Source organism: Prionailurus viverrinus, chromosome D2 (genome assembly GCF_022837055.1).
Source record: "Prionailurus viverrinus isolate Anna chromosome D2, UM_Priviv_1.0, whole genome shotgun sequence".
NCBI lineage: Eukaryota > Metazoa > Chordata > Mammalia > Carnivora > Felidae > Prionailurus > Prionailurus viverrinus.
Window position 1 is genome coordinate 8,115,938 of NC_062571.1, and position 10,619 is coordinate 8,126,556.

Genomic DNA, 10,619 nt, shown 5'->3' on the forward strand with positions numbered 1-10,619 from the left:
AACTCTACTGCACTCTCAAGACCATGAAATTGACCTTGGTACAGTCCACAGAGCTTATTCAGACCTCACAAGGTTTCCAGGCACTCCTGTGTGCGTGTGCGTGCGTGCGTGCGTTGCACGCCATGAAATGTTATCACCTGTGTAGATTGTGTAACCAGCACTACAATCAGCATCTAGAACTGTCCATCGTCACAGAAATTTCCTTCATACTTTCTCTGTATACATAAATACCACTCTTAGTGCTCCCCAACCTTCCTTGAACCTAACCACTGACGACCAGGAATCAGTTCCTTCATCTCTGTGACTTTGTGTGAATGGAATCTGCAGCACGTGACCTTTTAGTCCTGGCTTATTTCACTCACTTGAGATCCATCCATACTGTGAACTGTTAACATGTATGAAATTTGTTCCCTTTTGTTGCCAGGTAGCACCCATGATACGGGCCCACCAGTTTATTTAACCATTTACCCACCGAAGGACGTCTGGGTTGTTTCCAAGTTCAGGCTTTTACCTGTTTTGTTTTGTTTTTTAATTTTTTTTTTCAACGTTTATTTATTTTTGAGACAGAGAGGGACAGAGCATGAACTGGGGAGGAGCAGAGAGAGAGGGAGACACAGAATCCGAAACAGGCTCCAGGCTCTGAGCTGTCAGCACAGAGCCCGACGCGGGGCTCAAACTCACGGACCGTGAGATCATGACCTGAGCCGAAGTCGGACGCCCAACCGACCAAGCCACCCAGGCGCCCCGGGCTTTTACCTTTTAACTTGTCAGGGCTTAGCAAGGTGACTTGAAGGAAGAAAACGCTCAAGTTGGAGTCATTAATTTGAATTAATTGCTAGTCCTACCCAAAGCTGGATCCCATGCTGACACCTGCTGTATACGTGGCCCTAAGGAGAAGTGTCAGTTTCTCTGCGTTTCCATTGACTTGACTGCAGAGTCCTTCACGCCTGTCTTAATCTGATATTTAGAGATCGCAAAACATTGATGTGGTTCTCATTACATTTTAGAGTTCGGATGGGATGTCAGGAATGCTCTGGAGGTGTAGTGAAAACAGATCGTTGGTGTTCACACCTTGACGGTTACGAAACACTCCCCAAGCCAGCGTCGGGGTGCGAGGGGACTTCGGTCTCCTCAAAATCTCCATCAGCATCATCCCGTCTCCCACAGAGCCAAGCCAAATGAAAAGAAGAATGACAATACTACCTAGCAGTCATTAAAAATCTGTGCGAAGCATAAATAAAATAAAAACACAGGTATTTTTTTTTTCAGCAACTTGCACCTTTGCCATTTCAAAAAAAGTGTTTTATTCAAACATAGGTGGCACAGCGATCCATTCGTGTCAGCTGCACAACACAATGGTGGGACAGTCCTTAGACAAGGGTCTAGACAACCCTAGACAACCCGCGCTCACAAGCGTAGCCCCCATCTGTCTCCTCGCGACGCTATCGCAATACTGTTGACCCGATTCCCTGTGCCGCGTCTTTTGTTCTCGTGACTTATTCCTCCTACTCCTGGAAGCCTGTGTCTCCTGCTCCCCTTCACCCATTTTCCCAACTTCCCACCCCCCTCCCCACGGCAAACTGTCAGCTTGCTCTCTGTATTCGTGGGCCCGTGGCTGGGTCCGTTGGCTCGTTTTTGGTTGGTTTGCTTTGGTTTTTCTTTGTCATTTTAATCTGTGCAGATGGCTTTCCTAACCAAACCTCAGTCCACTGGGCTGAGAAAGCTAACTTATTTGGGACACGATGGGTCTTCATAAGCTTCATCAAAGTAAGCACTTTTAAGTGCTCGCGTGGACAGCCCATAAAGTAAAGTTGGAATCAGAGAAGATTCGCGTCACTTCTGCACAAGGGTGACTTACAAATTCATGAAGTGTTCCATATTTGTTCGATGTTCCCATTGCTAATTTGTATTCTCCCTGAATGAAAGAAGACTCTCCCAATTTCCTGGCCCACCCTCTGTTCATGTAGAGAACACACCGTGAATGAAGCAGAAAGTAAATTGTTTTGTTTTTTAAAGATTTTTATTTCTTTTATTTGGAAAAAAAATTTAATATTCTTACCTTTTCTTTTTAAAGTTTATTTATTTATTTTGAGTGGGAGAAGGGAGGGAAGGGAGAGGGAGACAGAGCGTTACTCCCCATGTGGAGCCTGATGCAGGGCTCGAACTCACGAACCGTGAGATCATGACCTGAGCCGAAACCAAGAGCCGGCCACTTAACTGACTGAGTCACCCAGGTGCTCCCTGAAGATTTTTATTTTTAAGTAATTTCTACACCCAATGTGGGGCTTGAATTTATAATCTTGAGAGCAAGAGTGATGTGTTCTACCAACTGAGGCAGCCAGATGCCCAGAAAGTGGAAAGAAATTCACTAGGGAGACTGTAGTAGGATGAATCATGGTCCCCAAACATGTCCTTGGCCTAATCCCAGAAACCTGTGAATGTGTTTGTTACCTTCTAAGGCAGAAGAGACTTGGTCCATGTCATTATGTTAGGACACCGGGTTACCTGGGTGGGCCCGATGTAATCACAAAGGTTCCTATAAGAAGAAAGCAAGTGGGGCTCCTGGATGGGTCAGTCAGTTAAGCCTCTCACTCTTGATTTCAGCTCAGGTCCTGATCCCAGGGTGGTGGGATTGAGCCCCACATTGGGCTCCCAGCTGAGCATGAAGCCCGCTTGGGATTCCCTCTCTCCCTCTCTCTGCCCCTCTCTCCACTCTCTCTCTCTTTCTCAAAAAGAAGGAGGAAGAGGAGGGGAAGAAGAGGAAGAAGGAGAGAAGAAAAGGCAGCAGCAAGAAGGTCAAAGTCAGACAGAGTACCTTGGAACGACCAGAAGCGGTGCGAGGTTCTCAGAGTCAGGAAATGCAAGAGAAGCAGATTGTCCCCTGAAGTCTTCAGAAAGAGTGCAGCTATCAACACCTTGGTCCTAGCTTTAGCTTTCTGACCCTCAGAACTGCAAGAGAATCAACTTATGTAATTTTATTTCCTTTTTTAATGGTCATTTATTTTTGAGAGAGAGAGACAGAGCACAAGCAGGGGAGGGCACAGACAGGGAGAGGGAGACACAGAATCCGAAGCAGGCTCCAGGCTCCGAGCTGTCGGCACAGAGCCAGATGCGGGCCTCGAACCCACGAACCGCGAGATCATGACCTGGGCCAGAGTCGGACGCTTAACCCACTGAGCCACCCAGGTGCCCCCAAACTTATGTAATTTTAAACCACGAAATTTGTGGTTCTCGGTTACAGTGGCAATACGAAACTAACATAGAGACGGACTCTCCCATCCTGTGGTTCAATACGACTTAACACCATTATTTATTTAGTAGCCTGTGCAGCAGCTAAAATCATCCATAGTCCCAGTGGAGGATGGCCTACCTTTGGGGAAACAGGGACCTCCACTGGGTCACCAGGGAGAAGGGTAGCTTTAGATTAAAGCAACTGCGGAAGAATTTACGCCTGAGGCAGCGAAGCTGGTTGCAGAGATGATGGCTGATTATAGGGGAGGCGCATGTGGTCAGTGCCCTGCCTCCTCCCCTCCTTCAGTATCTGAGCTGAGGCGACAGCATTCCTGAATTAGCCCTCCTTCAGCAAATGCATCCTGCCCTGAGGTAGGTCATCCTATGATTCTTTCTGTTCCTAAATTGCCCTGCCTTTCTCTGGTTTCAAGTAGGTTTGGGAATCGTCTCTTAAATTAAAAGAAAAAGGTTTATTTTGTTTGTGTTCAACCGCAAAAGTAAAATATACTCATCCTAGGTATCTTAGAGAACAGAGACACTAACAAAGAAAATAATAAATAACCAAAATTCTCACCACCCAGAGAAAAACTACTTGGTTAATATTTTGATAGATTTCTTTCTGGTCTTCTTTCTATTCATGTCTGTTTATCACTTAAAAATATTCAGTAAAGATTATTTAGTAGCCTTCATCCTCCCCTTTGAAACTTATTATGGACTCGTTAATACGCTGCTATAATGTATATGTAACGACTGGAGAGTATTGTTCTCAGGATGAACTAGAATTTATATAACCATTTCCCTCACACGGTACTTATGCCGTTTTTGCTTGCCAGGGATGGCCCCTAGAAATAAATTTCCGAACTAAGAATATTTAGTTTTGGAACTAATTGCAAGACTGAATGAGTAAAAGAGAGGGTAATAAGTGGTGACTATCTGGGGGCAAAGAATGAGGAAAACCTTTTCACTTCATGTTACGCGTGTTGAATAAGAGACCATGCTTACCTTCCCCTTGATTTTCTTACTGGAGAAAGAAAAAGGACAGAAAGAGATGTTCTAGAAATGGAGCAATTCCTTAAAAAAAAAAAACAAGGGAGACTATTTTTCCCTAGAATATCTAGATGAGCTTATAGACACGTCTCGTGTCGTGTTTTCCCATCACAGAAAGATATGGCGCATGGACAGTTCTCACTGCGGCAAATGGGGAAGTTCTTTTCAAAATCTTCGCCTTTATGAGAAAAGTCTTGTGGGAGGCACCCAGTTGATTTAATCAACGCAATCAGATCAGATCGTATAGCCTTAAAGTGAATTTCTGCTTCAGCTGCCTGTACAGGTTGTTAGACGGAAAACTCCCAGATTTCCTCCTTGCCCAGCGTTGTCGCGGCCAAGCCGGTGGTGAGCAGAGCCTCAGAGCCGGGGCCGGGCGGGTCCGCCTAAACCTGACCTTGCAAACGGGAGCCGCTTAAAAGAGCGCGGTCTGTTGTCAGGATCGCCGGCTTCCAACTCCTCAGATATTTTAACTGAAACGTGAAATAGCACATTTCCCAGTAGTCAGATTTATTGTCAGTCTTCTCCGCCTCAAGCCTGCAAATGGTATTCATCCTAGAAGAATGGCAACAATAAATACCAAGGACATATTAAGTGGCTTCTAGATGCCAGGCACCATGCTGTGCCCTTCGCCCATGATGGTGTTTCCTAGGCTGTACAGCAATCTTGCAAGGAAGGTGTCATTATTCATTCATAGGTAAGAAAAGGGAAAATCAGAAGACCATCCAAGGGCCCGTAGTTGGCGGGAGCAGAGCCGGGATTTGAACCCAGGTCTATCACATTCCACCATTCTCCGTGTCTCTGATAGGTGGGAGTCTGCACTAGGTGAGCCTGTGGCTTGAGCGTTCAGTTGGGATTTCCAGGCTCCACAGCTGAATCTGCACATCCCCGTGCTTACCCCTTAATGGCCCTGGGAGAAAATTTTGAAGCAACTCGGAGATACCTCGAGTCTTTCAGGATCCCCAATTTTTCCGTCCTTTGCTGGGTATATTACAGGTTTGAAAAAGCAGGAACAAAAATTATTTTGTCTTTATTTTTAAGGACATTTAAGAACTTATTTATAAAGCCTCTGGATTTTTTGGGTTTTGTTGTTGTTCGTTTTGATCTATTTGGTGTTTATTGATGTGATTAAGGAGTCTGCGTATTCCCTGTTGGAAAGATAGACTAGGCTTATAACAGACAACCAAATAAACCCTTGGGGAGAATCTTCTAGAATGGAGAGATGTCAACATTAATGACAAGGCCAGGTAGGCTGCTACATCCTGGAAATGGAGAGAATCCCCAAGCAAGAATAAAGAGGAAGGAGAAGCAACTTTTGGACGCAGGGACACTTCCTATTTAGTCCCTTTATAGGGCAACAGGGGATGGTGCTAGGGTGTCCCCTGAAGGCCTGCAGTGTGCCAGGAGGGACCTGGCTCTAGCCTGTTTCCTCTCCCCTCTACCTGTCACCTTTCGTTCCCTGTGCACCTTGCCCGCCTTAGCCCTTATCACGCTGAAGCTGGTCTTAACCATATGGGCACGCTGTCTCCCTCTTCTGAGCTGATCTGCCGGGACTTTGTCAGCCTCGGTATGTTGTATTCCCATAAAGGTGATCACTTTATTTAAAAAATGTTTTTAATGTTTCATTTTCTTTTTGGGAGAGAGACAGAGTGCGAGCAGGGGAGGGGCAGAGAGAGAGGGAGACCCAGAATCCCAAGCAGGCTCCAGGCTCCGAGCCGTCGGCACAGAATCACACGTAATCACAAATGTGTATGTTGTATATCAACTGAGTTATTTCAATGAGTAGAATTATCCAAAAAACAGACTTTTAAAACATGTTATTTTTTCATCCATTTTGACAGGGACAGAGAGAGCAGGGGAGGGGCAGAGAGAATCCCAAGCAGGTTCCGCACTGTCGGCATGGAGCCTGCCGTGGGGCTCGAACTCTCAAACCTTGAAATCATGACCTGATCTGAAATCGAGAGTTGGGCTCTTAACCCACTGAGCCACCCAGGTGTCCCCCAAAAATGGACTCAACCATAGAGAATACACTGATGGTCACCAGAGGGGAGGTGGGAGGTGGGAGGTGGGAGGTGGGGTGTGTAAGACAGATGATGGAGGTGCACAGGCCTTATGAAAAACAGAGCAATTTCTCATAATTAGGGGAGAAAGGATGTTTGGGGACAAAGGCACTGATTTAGATAGCTCCTGAATTACTTATCTGCCTTCTTGAGTGATTTAATCCCACGTCTGATTGCTACTGGGTTTATTTACCTGTATAGATGTACTCACATGTCTTAGGTAGTTTTAAGTTCAACATTTACACTTCTTCATCTGCTGATTTCTTTTTAATTTCTTTTTAAGTTTAGTTACTTGTTTTGAGAGAGAGAGAGGGAGAGAGAGAAAGAGAGAGACAGAGGTGCAGGGGGAGGCAGAAAGAGAGGGAGAGAGAGAATCCCAAGCAGACTCTGCACTGTCAGCACAGAGCCCAGTTTGGGACTTGAACCCACCAACCGTGAGATCGTCACCTGAGCCAACATCAAGAGTCAGACGCTCAACCTACTGAGCCACCCAGGCACCCCTTGCCTGCTGATTTATTACAGACGTGAAAATCCTAAGACCCTCCTTTTTTCGGATGTCATTCTCAAAGTGCCAGACCGCCTGCTCCAGTATCCACACACTCTGGATGTGGCTTCAGAGGGAGTCGTGAGTCAGTACTCAGATCAGGGCTATCGGATGCCCTAATTTTCTCGGTAGATGATGTACATGGGAAGAAATAGCCCTCTTTTGCCCACCATCCCGTCTTTAGCCAGATTTCATATCACCTGGATGACAGATTGACTGTGTATAGATGTCACCAAGTCCCTAGGATTAACAGGGACCTCAGACATGCTCTGGTTTCTACCCTTCACTTTGTTTTGCCAAAATGCTCTCCACCAGGGACCTGGGTCTAGCTAGCTCTCGGATCTTTTTTTAAAATAATTCTTCCACCACAGGTATCTTCCTTTATGAATTGGCAGGCATATATTCAATTTTTGTCAGTTCACTTCGAATTTTTCTTCCTTCTTTGACACACTCCGCAGGAAACCAACTTGATGATAGATAGGACGGATGGGGAATGCTAACATCTAAGGACTTGAAGACAACCGTTGGTTGTTGTTGCTTTCTAACTGCTCAGTGTGCTTGAGAAAATGATTTGGCTATCGCTGGAGCAATTTTGGAAGTTCAAGCCTTTCACCGCTCTGCTCAGACCTCTTTTATCTCTGGGATTGAGTGGCCCCGGACGCTAAACATCTTGATAAACGTCAAAAGGTCCGTTTGTCAGAATATTTTGCAAAATGCCTCCGTGGGTGGCATTAGGTGACTCACGGCACTTTCTTGGCATCGTGCGGACCAAATCCATGTGATCTCATTCTCTAGGCTTAGCTATATTTGTTTGTTAGACGCAACGCAGACTTATGATACTTAATTAATGTTTCAATCCATTTTGAGATGAAAGAAAACTAAACCCACACAAGCTATCATTAGCAGCCATAGAAAATGAGCAACCTGCATACTTGTTTCTTTCAACCCCCTTGGTTTTCCCTTATGATATTTTGAAACCTCAAAGAGATCGTGGTTATTATGAGTCATCTTTTTACTACATCTCTTGATGCTGGTGGATACAGGGAAATCTTTAACCCTAAGAGCCCCGGTCCTACTTTATCCTCGGGGTGAAATTCCCTTCAGGGCAAAGAGCCTTCTGGAGCTTCTGTTCCCGCGGGCAGGATGTCTGTGAGCGTCACATGCAGCGGTCCCCAAACCTAGCTCGTCCTCACAACCATCCGGTTCACCTGATAAAAATACAAATCCCTGGGTCCCAAACCTGGACATGCTGCTTCCGTCAGTCCGGGGTGGAAACCCACATCAGCATCACCGCTCAGATGAGCCTCCGTCTGGTTTTCGTAAGGGGGTAAAGTCAGCTTTGAAAACTTGCACCCCACCTGGTCTGCTCACAGCCAGTGCTTTGAAAAGAACACACAATTGGTATATGCGTTTGTCATTCAAAGGAACAAACAATGTCATCGGTGAGAATAAAATATTCCAGTTGTGGAGTGAAGACAGGGAGCATCTCCTAGGATGTCAGTGTGAGGGGCGCCTGGGTGGCTCAGCTGCTTAAGTGTCCGACTTCGGCTCAGGTCATCATCTCACGGCTGGTGGGTTCGAGCCCCACATTGGGCTCTGGGCTGACAGCTCAGAGCCCAGAGCCTACTTCGGATTCTGTGTCTCCCTCTCTCTCCCTGCCCCTCCCCGGCTCACGCTCTGCCTCTCTCTCCTTCAAAAAAAAAACATTAAAAAAAAAAAAGTAAAGAAAAAAAGAATGACAGTGTGAAAAGTCACAGTATTCTCACCTGGAAAACAGCCAGCTCCTACGCATCACTGCTTTTGGAGGATTTATCAACAGATACGAAAAGCCAGCAATTGTAAATACTGATTTTAAAACATGTTCATGTACCTTTCCCAAGTAGGATTTTTTTTTTTCTCAGACCTATAGTCATATGCCATAATGGCTCTAAGACAAGATTTCACAACCTCGGCATCAATGACATCTTGAATGGGGAAATCCTTTGCAGGGGTGCGGTATGTGAGGGGTTGGGGGGACGGCCTTGTGCCATGTTTATTTAGCGGCATCTCTGACCTCTACCACTAGATGCCAGTAGTATCTCCCCTTGCAGTGACAACCGAAAATGTCTCCAGACATTGCCAAAAGTGGAAACAGAATTGCTCTCAGTTGAGAAGCTTTGCTCTAGGAAAACCCTGTAAGTTCTCTGAGGCTTCGGAAGCTTATAATAGAAGATGATAAAGTAAAGGTCACATGCAGAGCAGTGGAATCCGACAGAAAAGACTACAGGGTAAGTTATACTTGTAAAATGAAATAACTGCTTATTTTTAAAAAAAAATCCAAATTCGACACCCACCCATATAGAACAATGAATGTCAAATGGTCTGCGGTTCTAGATGAAAAACATGGGGAAAATATTGAGAAACATATATAGAATGTATTTATATAACTTTGGGGTAAAGAATATTTGTCTTGGAAAAAATCAGAAAACCTAGAAGCCCAAAATGAAAACCTCAAGAGACTTAACTCCGGAAGATGTTAATGCATCTGTAAAATGAGGTAAGAACTAAAGAGGGGCGCCTGGGTGGCGCAGTCGGTTAAGCGTCCGACTTCAGCCAGGTCACGATCTCGCGGTCCGTGAGTTCGAGCCCCGCGTCAGGCTCTGGGCTGATGGCTCGGAGCCTGGAGCCTGTTTCCGATTCTGTGTCTCCCTCTCTCTCTGCCCCTCCCCCGTTCATGCTCTGTCTCTCTCTGTCCCAAAAATAAATAAACGTTGAAAAAAAAAATTAAAAAAAAAAAAAGAACTAAAGAAAGGCACCATAAGCAACATTTTAAAAGGGAGAAAAGAGAAAGTATTTGTAGCACGTATAACCAACTAAAGATCAATGCTCAATAAAAATAAAAAGCCTAGAAAATCATTTTTAAAAAGTCAGAGAAAATAGGCTAATAATTTGAAAGGACAATTCGTAAAGGAAAATCAGTTAGCCAAAGCACATGAAAATTTCCCAGGTCCATTGTAACTCAGGAAAATGCAAACAAAAATGACAATATCATCTTGATTTCATCAGACTGGAAAAATTAAAAAGACTTATGAAATGGGTCACCTGGGTGGCTTAGTCAGTTAAGCATCTGACTCTTGATTTCGGCTCAAGTGATGATCTTATGGTTTGTGGGTTCAAGCCCCATGTTGGGCTCCACACCGGCAATGCGGATCCCGCTAGGGATTCTCTCTCTATTCCTCTCTTTCTCTGTCTCAAAACAATAAAAAAACAAATTTAGGAAATGCAGAATTGATAAATGCAGATGTGAATCAAAAATCATGGTCCTGCCTTATCATGAGAACTTACATTGGGTCTATCTCTTGGACACAATTTAGCAGGAGCTATGACAATGTACAAACTGCATAAACTTTGATCTAGTATTCCCCGTCTTCGGTCTGTCCTACAAAAATACTCTCGTATGTGCACACAGCATGCAGATACAATGATACTCACGATGGTATTGTTTGTGATAAACACTGCAGACAGACGAGAGCCAGCCATCAGCATAGAATGATTGCTGCCTTTTCATATCCTGATCCCCACTATGTGACTTTTTGCAGTAGTGAAATCGAACGAGGTAGATTTAAAATATTGAAATAAAAAGGCCTTTTCTAGGGCAGACATTTTCAAGGCTATATAGAAACATGGAAACATACACGTATTTCTACAGATAAATGCATTTTTTCATGTAAATAAAGCTGCATGTGTTTGTGTGTATGTAT

General features: G+C 44.7%; 1 non-coding gene across 1 annotated transcript; it reads left to right on the forward strand.

The window, feature by feature from the left end:
- The first annotated feature begins 1,781 nt into the window (after nt 1–1,781).
- Nucleotides 1,782–1,884, forward strand: LOC125148526 (U6 spliceosomal RNA). The gene has a single exon (XR_007145607.1). It is a non-coding gene; the product is annotated as a U6 spliceosomal RNA (small nuclear RNA).
- Nucleotides 1,885–10,619: the final 8,735 nt, after the last annotated feature.